This window comes from Tamandua tetradactyla, chromosome 6, assembly GCF_023851605.1.
Source record: "Tamandua tetradactyla isolate mTamTet1 chromosome 6, mTamTet1.pri, whole genome shotgun sequence".
NCBI classification, from domain to species: Eukaryota; Metazoa; Chordata; class Mammalia; order Pilosa; family Myrmecophagidae; genus Tamandua; species Tamandua tetradactyla.
Genome location: NC_135332.1, coordinates 17,643,558 through 17,657,813, shown reverse-complemented (window position 1 = coordinate 17,657,813; position 14,256 = coordinate 17,643,558). Strand labels below are relative to the sequence as shown.

At 45.2% G+C, this 14,256-nt stretch overlaps 1 long non-coding RNA gene across 1 annotated transcript; it reads right to left on the bottom strand.

Moving 5' to 3' along the window:
• Window positions 1-9,600: 9,600 nt before the first annotated feature.
• Window positions 9,601-12,967, bottom strand: LOC143685838 (uncharacterized). The gene is made up of 3 exons (XR_013176767.1): window positions 12,850-12,967; window positions 11,931-12,214; window positions 9,601-9,681 (listed from the first exon to the last, which is right to left on the bottom strand). It is a non-coding gene; the product is annotated as an uncharacterized LOC143685838 (long non-coding RNA).
• Window positions 12,968-14,256: the final 1,289 nt, after the last annotated feature.

Here is a 14,256-nt window from a genome sequence, read left to right as displayed (position 1 = left end):
AGGATGGGAAATAGCCTCACAGCCTGTCTGATCCCCGGCACTCCCCACTCCCATTTCTCTGGAACCACTGCCTGCAGGCTGCCTGGCCTCCACGATGCAAACAGTGGCCTCTCCCCCATCACACATGTGGTTAAAAACCAGGTCCACAGTTCACTTCTATTTACCAAACCTTGCTTACTGGAAACTTTTCAGGGCCTTCTTCCCTCCAAAATGTCCACTGCACCCTCCACCATCTGGAATGGCTAGCTCCTCACTTCCTATATTGAAAATCCCCTTTTCCACCGGCTACATTGAAGGAAATATGCAATCTAAGCAGTCCCCTAAAACTGAGGGCAACTGTGTGTGAACCTGCTGTGCACACAGTTGTAACTTGTACCGTTTCCCATTTTTAAAAATCCGAAGATGTCATTAACTTTCCCAATGCTGATCATTTTGATGTTGTTTTTCCCAGTTTGAGTATAGGAAAATACATTTATCCGAAGGACCTCCTTGTACTTGGCATCTGACAAAGTCCCAGTTTATCTTCTGGCCTGGAATTAAGACCTCTACTGCAGGCAGAGCCAGGTCCGGGCAGACCTGCCATGACTTCTAAAGACAACAGCATCACTTATGTACAACTGGCCTCTTCCACAGAACAGCAGCAAAAGCTCTGCCTCTATCAGAGCCCTGTCACTCTCATTATCTGGAACCACATCCAGTCCTACTTCTCACTGCAGGAGATGTGGTAGACAGCGAGATCTATGTTACTTTAAAGCAGGGGAAAGTTGTTTCCTTCCTTCCCCTCGGCCTTTGGTGAGACCAGGTCTAAGACAAGATCTCTCTGGAGAGGGGTAGCGTGCCAGAAACCCTGAGCCCATGTGCAACATGTTCCCCCACTTGGGAATAACTGGAGGCCCACCCAGCAAAACATGCCTGTCCTCTCCAGGACTAGGGCTGGGTCCCAGGAGCATAATGTCTAACCCCCATAAGTTCATTGCCAAGATCTTTGTTGTTTTTACTATTATTATTAGCACCACTCTATTTTTATTCTATTTTTCTCCCTAGCGCATGCACCAGATTCTCCTCTACCACTACCACCTCTTATGAGTAACCGCTTTTATTCATTTTTATTTTATCCTTCCAGCATTTGTTTTTGCTAACGGTAACCCATGTGTGCATTGTCTTTGGAGTTCCCTCCATAGAAAATATTATCTGCCCCATTCCTTTTAATGTTACAGAGTCTGCTTGGTTATAAGGCAGAAGGCCCACAGTTCATTCAACCAGTCCCAGCTAATGGGCATTTGCGTTGTTTTCAATTGCTGATTCAAATAATAAAACTTTATGCATAAGTCATTCCATCTTCGTGCAAGTGTACTTTCGGGGAAGACTCCTAGAAGGGACTGCTAGGTCAAAAGATCAATGCAGATGTTATCCTGCTCTAGAGACTGTCTACTCCCCACCTCCTACCAATGTGCAAGCCGGTCAGTTTCTGCATAGAGACCTTAATGGAGTACCTGGCCAAACGTTTGCATTTCTAATCACGTGATGCTCGGTGAAGCTTTAATTTGCATTTTCTTAGAAATAAGGTTGAGCATCCACTCAAATGTTTACGGGGCACCTAGACGCTTTTTCCCTGTAAGCCGTTGGTTCGTGCCTTTTCCCGTTTTATAAGGACTGCCATCCCTTTATACCTGGCCTTCCCTCACACCCAGCACCCCACACCTCCAACCGCCTCGGCCACAGCTTCCGGCTTGCGGCCCCGGCCCCGGCCCCGGCCCCGACCCGGGCCCCGACCCCGGCCCCGGCCCCGACCCCCGGCCCCGGCCCCGGCCCCGGCCCCGGCCCCGCCCCCCGGCCCCGGCCCCGGCCCCGGCCCCGACCCCCGACCCCGGCCCCGGCCCCGGCCCCGGCCCCGACCCCCGGCCCCGGCCCCGACCCGGCCCCGACTCGGGCCCCGACCCCGGCCCCGGCCCCAGCTCCGACCCCCCGTGGGTAAGGGGAGGCCTCACTATGGGGTCAGAAAATCTGGTCAACTCCAGGAAAATCCTGCTAAATTCAGAGCCTTGGTGAAAGCCACAATATGAAATGAAAACACGCTCGCCTGCAGCCCGATCGCAGCCACGCGTTGACCGGCTACCCTAAAAACAGGAAGCCTGCACAGAACGCACGGCCCACCTCATGCCCGAAACACCTTCCTTCTCGGCGCCTCAATGGGCGGTGCACCTGCCAATTTGCCAGGACGGCGAAGGCCGCGATTGCCATTGGGCACCGCATCCTCCTATCGCCCTCAGCCCGCCTCGCCGCAAGGGGGGAAAGTCCCGGATGTCCGGACGGGCCCAAAAGCCAGCCTCCGCCCGCGGTGATTGACAAAGAACTTTATCCAATGACCAGCGCGAGCTGGCCCGGACCGCCCCCGCAAGGCCCTACGCCTCGCGCCTTCGCCGCAGAGGCTGTCGGGTGTGCGCGGGCTTTGGCGGAGATCCGCTTCCAGCCCCTCCCTCGTCACGGCGGCGCGCGCTCCCGCGCTGCCTCGGACCCTAGGCCGGGCCTGCCGCCCGCCTCAGCTCAAGCCCAGAGAGGCGCCCCAGCCCTGAGGCCACATCGCATGGGGCCTCAAACCGGCCCCTAGCTTCCCTCCAAGCCAGGGCCCGGGAGTCCCGCGTCCCGGCAGCGCGAGTCTGACTGGGCTGGGGGTGGGGGCAGTTCACGAGCCCAGCGAGCACCCGTGAAGCAGGGCGCGGTGGCAGTGCCGGGACAGAGGTGGTTTGGAACCAGGTCTCCAGGAGACCCACCACCCCCAGCTTCTTTCAGCTCTGTCGCTGCCCCGGCCTGCCGTCCCGTGGACCCGGAGCGGCCTGAGGTCTCGGGGCCACGCACTGTCCTGCGGCTGTGTCCAGCACACACACGCACGCGCGCACGCACGCACGCACGCACGCACGCCTTGCCTTCACCGGCCCCCTTAATCCTCGGACCTGAGCCGAAGTCCGGGCAATTGCACGACGCCGTTTCTCACCACGGCGTCCTCAGTGCCGGCTGACCTTCAGGAATGTGCAGGGCGAAGTCTGAGTCACCCCTTATCTCGCCTGGGCTTGCCCTTTCCCCGCAGGCCCCAGGCCCGTCGCCGGGGAGTAGCACAGCACCCCTGAGTGTGGAGTCAGGTTGGACTCAAGGCTTGGCCCGAGCCGTCCAGTTGTTTACTTCCCCTCACGCTTGTGCGGCCAGCTGGGGGTGCACACCCCAGGGGGGCCCGCTAACCTCGAGTTCTTGGAACTGAGGGTGGCCTTGGTCCCCTACAAATGAGAAAGGGGCAACTTCAGGCCAGGCTGAGTCATCAGAGGTTACTGAATATGTTAAAAGTCTCTCAGTCTGCAATCAGGATTTTTGAAAATGCCGTTTTTCTCACTCCGTAAAGTATTTTAATTACCTTTTTTTTTTATTTCCACAGAATGGGACAGTTTATATTAACAAGCTGTCAGTCATTTAGCTCCTTTATTGATTTATCATATTCACCTCAGAACTGTGTCTTTGATTCTTTTGTACTCAGCTTCAATGGTACTGTGAGTGAGATGTTCCGGGTAAGATGCAGCTGGCAAAGGGAATAAAATTAAGAAAATTGTTCTATGAAGAAAAGGATCTATGAAAGAAATAGGAGGAAGGAGGCAAAGCAGATAGGATTCAAGTTTGAATATTGAGTGGTGTGAATTAGCGTATTTATACTTTTAAGAAGAAGGTGAACGAACTTTTCAGAGCACATGTTAAGTGCAGAACCCTGTATTGAGTGCCTTGAAAATGTTTCTTCATTTATCCTTACAACTCTAGGAAGGACATAACATTCTCCTTTTATAGAAGAAAACAGAACTAAAAAAATATTGAGGATAACCCAATTGAAAAACAAGTAAAGACTCTGAATAGTTATTTCTCCAAAGAATATATACAAATGGGCAATAAGCACATGAAAAGATACTCAACATCATTAGTTGTCAGGGAAATGCAAATGAAAACCATAATGATACCATTTCACACCCACTAGCTTGGCTATAATAAAAAAGACTGGCAATAACAAGTGTTGGTGAAGATGTGGATAAATTGGAACCCTAATTCAGCTGCAGGTGGGAATGTAAAATTGTACAGCCTCGTTGGAAAACTGCCTGGTAGTTCCTCAAAAGTTTGAACGTAGATTTACCATTTGACCTGGCAATTCACTGCTAGGTATATATCCAAGAAAAATGAAAGCAAATGTCCACACAAACAGTTGTACACAAATGTTTATGTCAGCATTATTCACAAGAGCAAGTAGTTGGAAACAATCCAAATGTTCAACAACAGGTGAACGGAAAAAACAAAATGTGGTATATCCATATGATGGATTATTTAGCAATAAAATAGAATGAAATACTGATACATACTATGTCAAGGATGAACCTTAAAAACATTATGCTAAGTGAAAGAAGCCATCACAAAACATACATACTGTATGATTTCACTTATATGAAATGTCCAGAATAGGCAAATCGGTAAACACAGAAAGTAGATATGTGGTTGCCTTGAGTTGGGGTTGGGTGGAAAAGAGGAGTTAGTATGGTTTGTTTTTTATTTTTTTTTTTTGGTGGGGGAATAATGAATAAGTTCTAAAATTGATTTATGCTGGTGGTTTCCCAATTCTGTGACTAAAGGCAATAAATTATATACTTTAAATGGATGAATTGTATGGAATGTGAATTTTATCACACAAAAAAGCTGTTTTGTTTGTTTGTTTTTTTTTTTTTTTTTTTAAAGGAAAGACAGAGAGAAGGAAGGAAGGAAGGAAGAAAGGGAAACATTTTTAAACATTTTCTTGTTTTTTATTGTATTCTGTTTCTCCGTTTTTGTTACATGGGCTGGGGCCGGGAATCGAACCGAGGTCCTCCGGCATAGCAGGCAAGCACTTTACCCGCTGAGCCACCGCGGCCCCCCCTGTTTTTTAATATGGATGAGAAAAGATCCCAGTTCAAAATGGCAAGCTGAGTACCTAGTGCAGTCATCTTCCCTTTGAAATTTTGAGAGGAAATTATATGTAATTATAATATATAATTTCTCTCTATATGTGTGTAGCTGTGAGAGAAAAGAAGGGATGCCTGGGTGTGTAGTATTACAACTAACGTTATTGTGTGTTTGCTGTGGGCTGGGCTCTGTGACAGAACTTTGTGTTCTGTGTAATTCAGTCCTTACAACGACCTTATGAGAAAAGTGGTGTGTGGCAGCTCCGGTCCCCTAGGAACTGGTCTCTGAGGTGGAGCTTAGCTCATTAGCGTTCTTTAGGGAGTGCTTCTCCACCTGTGGAGGGAAGGGAAGGAAGCAAGATTGGGCAGAGGGAAAAGCTGAGCTGAGACAGACTCTCAATAGGGACTTCAGTGGACCCTGTGGGGAAGTTTTGAAGGTGGGCTGTCCCTTTGGAGCTGTCCCCCATGCAATGAAAGGACCACCCTTTTATTCTGCCTTGCTGATCAGTCATTGGACTCTGGCCACGGAAGGGGTCAAGACCTTGGGGGAGGGCCCTCTCTGTAGCATGGTAGCCAGCAGGACTTGGAGAAACCGAGGTGGGGGTAAGGGAATCATTCATCCCTGCTGGGGAATGTTAATGGCACATCACAGCATCTATCGTGATCATTACTATCTGCATTTTGCTGACAAGAAAATTGAGGCCAGGAGAGGATAAGGAACTTTCCCAGCACTGGTGAGTAACAGGTAGCCTTCAAATGCACTCAGTGTGGCTGTGATGGTCAATTTCCTGTGTCATTTTGACTAGATTATGATGTCCAGTTGTTTGGTCAAGCAACCACTGACCTGAGCATTATTGTGAGGGATATTTCATAGATAAATGTGCATCCATAATCCTTTGATTGCATCTATGGTTGATCGCATCTCCGATCAACAAAGGAGATTGTCCTCAGCAAGGTGGAGAGTCTCTACATCTAATCAGTTGAAGGTGTTTAAAACAAGAACTGAAGATTTTAGAAGTCAGAAAAGAAGAATTTCTGCTTCTACTGCAGCCAGCCAGGTTCTGGGGAATTCAGCTTCACCTTTATTGGCGTTTCCAGCTTCTGGCCACACTACAGAATTCAGACTTGGCAGCCCCATAGTCATATGAATCAATTCCTTTAATAAAACTCCACATGTATATAATATATAATATATATATTATTTTACTTGAGTGGCCAGACCACCAAAGCTATTAATTTGAGAAACCCAGAGGAGAACACTGAGGCCACACAAAGGCCTACCCATGTTGACATCTGGGCACCCCACGCCCATTAGAAATAAAACAGCCTTTAGGCTGGCTTCAGAGCTTGGGGCTCTGAGCCACGAAGCTATATTGCTTCTGCCCCAAGAAGCCTTGAGAGAGAACAGCCAGAGGGCTTGGATTAAATAAGGGTGCCACAGTCCAAAGCACACAGTGAAAAGGACCGCTCTCTCCAGGGGTGCTTCTCAGCCAGAAGGGCCCCTTTGGGGCCTCCAATGGGGTAACATGTTAGAGAATATAGGAGTAACCAGGCCAGTGGGTCCTTCACGCTCCATATCCACTCCTCTTTGGGCCCCAAAGCCCCAAGTCTCCCATCCCATCCCCTGAACATGCTATCTACTGCTTCCAACCCCTCCCTCCGCGACCTCCTGGCAACCCTCCTACTCTATAAGCAGGCTGTTATAACTAGAGACTGTGTAGAAAAGCTAACAGAGAATCTCATACAAGGAAGATGAGCGGGCAAATGAGCATAACAGGAAGCTAGAATGAAACATATTACCTCTGTTTCCACCAGTAAGATTGATATGAGACACCAAAGCTAGGGTCAAACAAAGGGAATCACTTCTGTGAATGGTGGAATTATTGCTTTTTTTTTTCACTAACGTATCATTGTAGTGAATAGTAGTAGAAACCTATTCCGTCAGATTTAAAAAGAAAGGAATATACTAATAGGAAATTGGGGAGCTCAAGACACCAGGAGAACCAGAACTGGTCCCAGGAGGACTCCATGCCTCCCAGCACCGAGCCTTGCAGGGCATCTTTTGCCTCTGTCAGTGCAGGACCCTGCCCTGCTGCCCCCAGGAAATCACCTCTACATTCTCTTTTTTTCTTGGGGATCAGTCCTTGGGGCAATCTGGAAATGGAGGGACCACTGAGACACTGGGGGATGTGAGTCTTTGGGTAAATACCCTAGCATCCTTGCAGGGACAGTCTGAGGCCCTCCTTCCGTGTCTGCAGGGCACTAGAGTCCCGTTGCCCATAGAAGGAACTGACCCAGGAACGCTTCCCCTCCTGGCTCTCCTTTCTTCCTCTTTCCATCTCACTCCATCCTTCTTCACTCCTGCTTCCTGGGGACATCTCCCAAATAAACTGCCTGTACCCAAGTCCACTCTCAGGCTCTGCTTTCTGGGGAACACCAACTAAGCTGCAGGCACACATATACATACATTAAAAGTACAAAACTATGGACTGTATACAACCAAGTTCATGATAGATATTGTTTCTGGGAAGAAGGGAGCAGAATGACACTAGGAAGGAGAACAAAGGGGATTTCAATTTGAACTATAAAGTTTGTTTTTATAAAATACTTTGATAGCTGAAGCAAAAATGACAAAATTAAAAAATTCTGGGTATTGTATACTTAGGTGTTTTTTTTCCTATTTTAACTTGAAGAGTAGTATTTTTTAACAAAAGAAAAGAAAATAGAAAAGGGCAAAGGATATGAAAAGTATGTTCATAGAAGCACATACGAATGACCAATAAGCATGCAAAAGGATGCTCAAACTAACAGATAATGAGAAAAATGCAAATGAAAACAATAATTTTTTTTTAATCATCAGGATGTCAGAATAATTAAAGATCGATAAGGTCACATTTTGGAGAGGGTACAGGCAAGCCCATTTCTTCCACCCTGCTGGTGAACATATATATTGGTTGAGCACTTTGGAAGCCACTTTGGCATATTTTATTTTGATTCAAACAATGTGATGGATGATCCCACTTCCTGATATCTACCCTGAGAATCCTGAGAAGCACAGGCAAGCATGTTCAAGGACAGTTACAACAACAACTCATGTGCATATCAAAAATTAGAAACAGACTAATAGTGTGTAATATCATGCAACAGTCTAGTATATAGTATACTATAAATGATCTCATTTATGTCATGCCTATCGAAAATATCATCTACATAGTTCTATATATAGAGAGAGATACATACCAGACTACAAACAGTGGGGTTGAAGTGGTTACCAAGAAAGGCTGCAACTTTATCTCTAACATTTGAATTTTTTTTACTATGAGAATGCAATCATGTCTTACACTGTCACTAAGAAAACAAATTGCAAGTGTATCATGTGCTCTCTCTTTGTAATGTGCTTTGACTGCTCCACCACAGTGGCCAAGGAGTAGGGAGTAAATTGACCCTCCCATTTGACCCCTAGACAAAATGGATTCCCTTCCACCTGCCCTATCCCAGGTCACCACCAAAGTTTTAATAACCTTGGAATGTCAGTATACTTGCTGGAATTAGTGATGAAAGAGTTGGTGATCTAACTGCAAATTCCCATATTGGAGTCTCCTTCTTAGAAGCATTCCTGGTCCCAACTGCTTGAGTTCCCTGGAAATGCACCCTGAGAGGTTTATTGGGGGGGGGGGGGGTGCACTAAGGAACACCACTTGTAAGGAAGTGAGGGGAGCAGAGTCTGTTGCAGAGAGAGAAGTTGAGGCGAGATGCAGTTGTAACAGAAGACTCAGCCAATCTCACAGGGAACCCCCAAAATGGGAGGGTCTTTAGAGTTATCCCAAATGGAAGAGAGAGGGCCAGGTCTTTCAAACTCCAAATGGGCCAGTCATTGCATACAGGCTGCCCTTGAGGAAGGAGCTGTAATTCTGGGCAAGACAGCACCTTTGGGCTGAGGAAATTTCTAGAGAATGGGGGAAGAATGACTCAGTCCTGAGGGAGCTCTTGGAAGCACCACAGCTTCTACTACATTACACTAGTAAATATATATATATATATATATATATATATATATAGTTTCATGGTGCATGTGCTTGGGGGAAGACTTCAGGTGGGCTTTAAATCCTTCTGGTTTGTGATAGGTTCATGAGTCAACTTAGCCAGGTGATGGTGCCAAGTTGCCTGGTCAAGCAAGCACTGGCCTAACCATAACTGCAAGAACTTTTTTTTTTTGACTGAAATATTAGTTTATGAAAGAAAAATTTAACATCCTGTCAGAGTGTCTTTCTAAAATTATTTATACTACAGACACCCTAAATTTTGCTTTCTACTGAAATATAATACACATGCAGGGAAGTGTATATTTGTGTACAGTTGATTTTTCAGGAGATCAAAAATCATTTAACCAACTCCATTTAACTCCATTTTAGCAAAACCCAGATAAAGAAACCAAATATCACTAGAATTCCTCCTGTTCCCTTCCGGTATTTATCGCTCTGAAGAGTAACCTCTATTCTGATTATTCACACTGTGATTTAGTTGTATATGTTCTTCAACTTTATATAAATGGAATTACACAGTATAACTCTCTCTTTAACTTGATATGTCATGAAATTCATCCATATTGTTGCGTTTGGTTATCCATTAAGCCTGAGACTCAGGGTCTGACGTAGACAGAGGAGACTCCCCTGATTCTGCTCCTTCAGCTGATACCTTCTACCCTTAGCCTTCAGTGCTGACCCTGCAAGAACATTTTGTGGTTAGTTAATAAACCAGAAGATTTTATTAAATCATCAGTCAGTTGATTGCATCTATGGGTGATTATACCTATGATCAGGTAAGGGGAGTGTCTTCTGCAATGAGAGAATCCAATCAGTTGGATTTAATCCAATTAGTTGAAGACTTTTAAGGGACAGCTGATGATTTTGGAAGTCAGAAGAGAGAATTTTCATTTCTATTTCAGCCAGCTGGCTTTTCCTTCAGAATTCATTGAACATCTTCATTATTGTTGCCAGCCCACAGCCTGCCCTATGGAATTTGTACTTGTGCTTCCCCACAGTTGTGAGAGTCACTTTTATAAAATTTCATTTTTACAGATATCTCCGTTTGGTTCTATTTCCCTAGAGAACCCTGATTTATACAGCCTTGGTACTGAAAGGGGGTGGTTTTTGAGAAACAGAATCTTAAAAATGGGTTTTTATAATTGATTTTTTACTCTGATTAGATTCAAAGGCACTAATGACTCTATTTCCAGTTATGAAGATGGCACTGACAGTCTATGGCGTGAAGTGGCAATACAGATGTGCAAATGTCACCATCTGATTCTCCTAACTATACTCTAGTATGAGGCCAGGCTCTGGGTGACTGTGTTTTTGATACCTTTACAGAGTTTTATGGAATTAATAGGTATAATGATGTTGGCTAGTTGTTCTTAGATGTGCTGGATACAGTTATGAAAGAAAGGGATGAGCTGAAGGCTTCAAATTTGCAGCTTAAATGCCAAATGAAAGATGTAAAAGTTTCTATGTGTGCCCGGAAAGAAAATCTTATTTCCTGTGGTTGCAGACTTGATATCTCTGAAAACCAGACCCAGGGTCTCATTGTGCGAGCAGCAGATTTACAATGTAAACTAAATTCTCAAACTTGCAGGGTGTCTGCTTTAAAGTAAGGGCTTTGATTGGAAAAGAATGGGATCCTTGGGAATGGGGACACGTGGGTTAATAGTGATGATGGTGGGGACACTGGAACACTGGATCCTGCTGACCCTTTGTTAGATAAACTGTAATGGTCTGCCTGGGAAAGAGCCAATCAGTCTCCAGCCTGTCCTGTGGAGACAGCTACCTGACCTCCAGCCTGCCTTGAGGACACAGCTTCCTAACCTCTAGTCTGCCCTGAGGAGTCTGCCATCCAACCTCCACTTAAAGAGATTAACCTTTCAGTTCTTGCTAAATTTGTAACCACCTCCGGGGGGAAATAGTCCTACTCTTTGTCTGGTGAGATTAATCCTGTTTTACCAGATGAAACTGCGATGGAATGCCCTGAGGTAATTGGCTTGAAAGACACTTCTAATTCTTTTCATGACCCCCCCTCACCCCTCACTTTTTTCTTCAAGACCTATAACTAGACTAAAGTCCCAACAGGCCTCAATAGGTGAGGTACAAAGTGTGACCAATGAGGAGATACACTATACTCCAAAAGAATTGCATGAGTTTTTCAATTTATATAGGCAGAAATCAGGGGAATGTGTGTGGGAATGGATATTAAGGGTATGGGATAATAGTGAAAATAATCTAAAATTGAATCAGGCTGAATTTACTGATATGGGCCCACTAAGCAGAGATTCTGCATTTAATATTGTAGCTCAAGAGGTTAAAAAGAACATTAATAGTTTGTTTGAATGGTTAGCCTAAACCTAGAATTTTTTGTCTGCAAAACTGCCAAAATGCAACACACCAGAGGTAGATAGGCTTTTAACGAGGGCTGTTACTTGGGAAGGCACACAGGACAGCTGTGTTGGCTTTTTCTCCTGGCTTCTGGGTTCCAGCGGCTTTCCTTCAGGTGATTCCTTTTTGCATCTCCAAACGTCTGGGCTGAGCTGCGAGTGCTGAGATGAAGTATGCTGAGCTGCTTGGGCTGTGCTCCATTGAGCCCTCTCTTTTAAGCCTCCAGCTAATTAAATTAAACATCACTCATTATAGAAGGCATGCCCCTTTGCTGACTGCAGATATATCAGCCATAGATGAATTTCACATTCTAATTATTCAAGTCCACAGCAACAGAACTACGGGACATCATCACCTGGCCAAGTTGACTCCTGAACCTAACTACCACATGGATCAAAAGGTGGCTGACAGTATCAGATGTCAGAATGCCAGAACAGCCCTGGTATAATGTAGATTAAGGGATCCAAAGGCTTAGAAAGATTGAAATGTTAGAGTGCATTTATCATGGAAAACCTGCTCAAGAACATCAAGAGGACACATCATTTACCATACTTTGAGGAATAAATTTGTCAGACGAGCTCCATCATCCCTGAAGAACTCTGTAGTTTCCCTTCTCTGTTGGTCAGATATTACTGTGGGAACTGCTGTTACTAAGTTGGAATCCTTAAACAATGGGGATGATAGGTTTTTGAGTTGGCAGAAGCCATGTGGCAACAGCTAATCACTGTAGAAAAGGTGGGCGTGGCCTCCATAATGGACAGCAGACTCAAAGCAACAGTCAAAACAATCTGACTCACAGAGACTTGTGTTGGCTAGTAGATCATGGAGGACCTAGAAGTAAAACAGATGAGCGGTCTACTAAATTCTTGTTTGAGCTGTATTAGCAGAAAAGTTCTAGGTCAAGTGAACAAAGTCTAACTTGAATTACAAAAACAAAGAGCCATGGCCCCTTAATCAATTCTTAGACTTAAGACAGTTTACAGACCCAGAGCCCCTTGAATGAGGGCAGGGCTGGGTACCCTTGGGAAAGGACCCTGTTACACTGTCCAAAATTTACACTGTTAACCTTCCTCCCAGCCTTCTCCAAGGAGACCTATGGCCTTTTACTAGGGTGACTGTGCACTCATCAGATATTTCAGGGATTATTAGACATTGGCTCAGAAGTGACACAAATTCCAGAAATCTGAAAACATCACCCTGGCCCACCAGTCAGAGTAGGCACTTATGGAGGTCAGGTGATTGATGGAGTTTTAGCTCAGGTATATCTCACAGTGGGTCCCCAGACTGATTCAGTGGTTATTTCCCCAGTTTTGGAATGCATAATTGGAATTGACATACTCAACAACTAGCAGAATCCCCATACTGGTTCACTGACTCATGGAGTGAGAGCCATTATAGTAGAAAAGGCCAAGTGGAAGCCACTAGAACTGTCCCTACCTAGTAAAATAGTAAATCAGAAGCAATACCATATTCCTGGAGGGATTGCAGAGATTTGTGCCACTCTTAAGGACTTGAAGGATTCAGGGGTGGTGATTCCCACCACATCTCCATTTGTGTCAGTTTGAATCTGTTGTATATCCCCAGAAAAACCATGTCCTTTAATCCTCATTCAATATTGCTGGGTGGTATATTTTTTATTGTTTCCATGGAGACATGACCCACCCAATTGTGGATTGTGACTTTTGATTGGTTGGTTTCTGTGGAGATGTGTCTCCACCCATTCAAGGTGAGGTGCTTACTGGAGCCCTTTAAGAGGGAACCATTTTGGAAAACTTTGACAGTCACCAAAACCAATAGAGACACCTAGCCAGAGACCTTTGGAGATGAAGAAGGAAAACACCCCCAGGAGAGCTTCATGAAACAAGAAGCTGGGAGAGAAGGCTAGAAAACATCGCCATGTGCTCTCTCAACTGAGGGAGAAAACCTGAACTTCAAGGGCCTTTCTTGAGTGAAGGTAACCTCTTATTGGTGCCTTAATTTGGACATTTCATGGCCTTAGAACAAACGTGCAACTTAATAAATTCCCCTTTTTAAAAGCCATTCCATTTCTTGTGTATCACATTCCTTCAGCTTTTCCAAACTAGAACATCATTCAGCTCTCCTATTTGGCCTGTTCAGAAAACAGATGGGTCTTGGAGGAGGGCAGTGGATTATCATAAATTTAACCAGGTGGTGATTTCAATTGCAGTTGCGGTTCCAGATGTGGTATCATTGCTTGAGCAAATCAACACATTCTCTGGTACCTGATACGCAGTTTTTGATCTGGCAAATTTTTTTTTCCTCATTAGCTGTCAGTAAGGACCACCAGAAACAGCTTGTCTTCAAGGTTGTCTTCAAGGTACACCTTTACTGCCCGACCTCAGGGGTATATCAACTCTCCAGCCCTACAACATAATCTTGCCAGCAGGGATCTTGATAGTTTCTCCTTCCCACAAGATATCACATTGGTCCATTATATTGATGATACCATGTTAATTGGACCTAGAAAGGAAAAGGTAGCAACTATTCTAGACTTATTGGTAAGGTATTTGCATGTCAGGGGATGGAAGATAAATCTAACAAAAAAAACAGGAGCACTCCACCTCAGTGGAATTTCTAGGAGTCCAGTGGTGTGGGGCATGTTGAGATATCCCTTCTAAAGTGAAGGATAAGCTGTTGCATCTGGTCCCTCTTATGACCAAAAAAGAGGCAACAATGCCTAGTTGGCCTCTTTGGACTTTGAAGACAACATATTCCTCATTTCGGTATGCTACTACAGCCCATTTACTGAGAGAACAGAAAAGCTGCTAGTTTTGAGTGGGAACTGTAACAAGAAGAGGCTCTGCAACAGATCCAGGCTGCTGTGCAAGCTGCTCTGCTACATAGGCTGTATG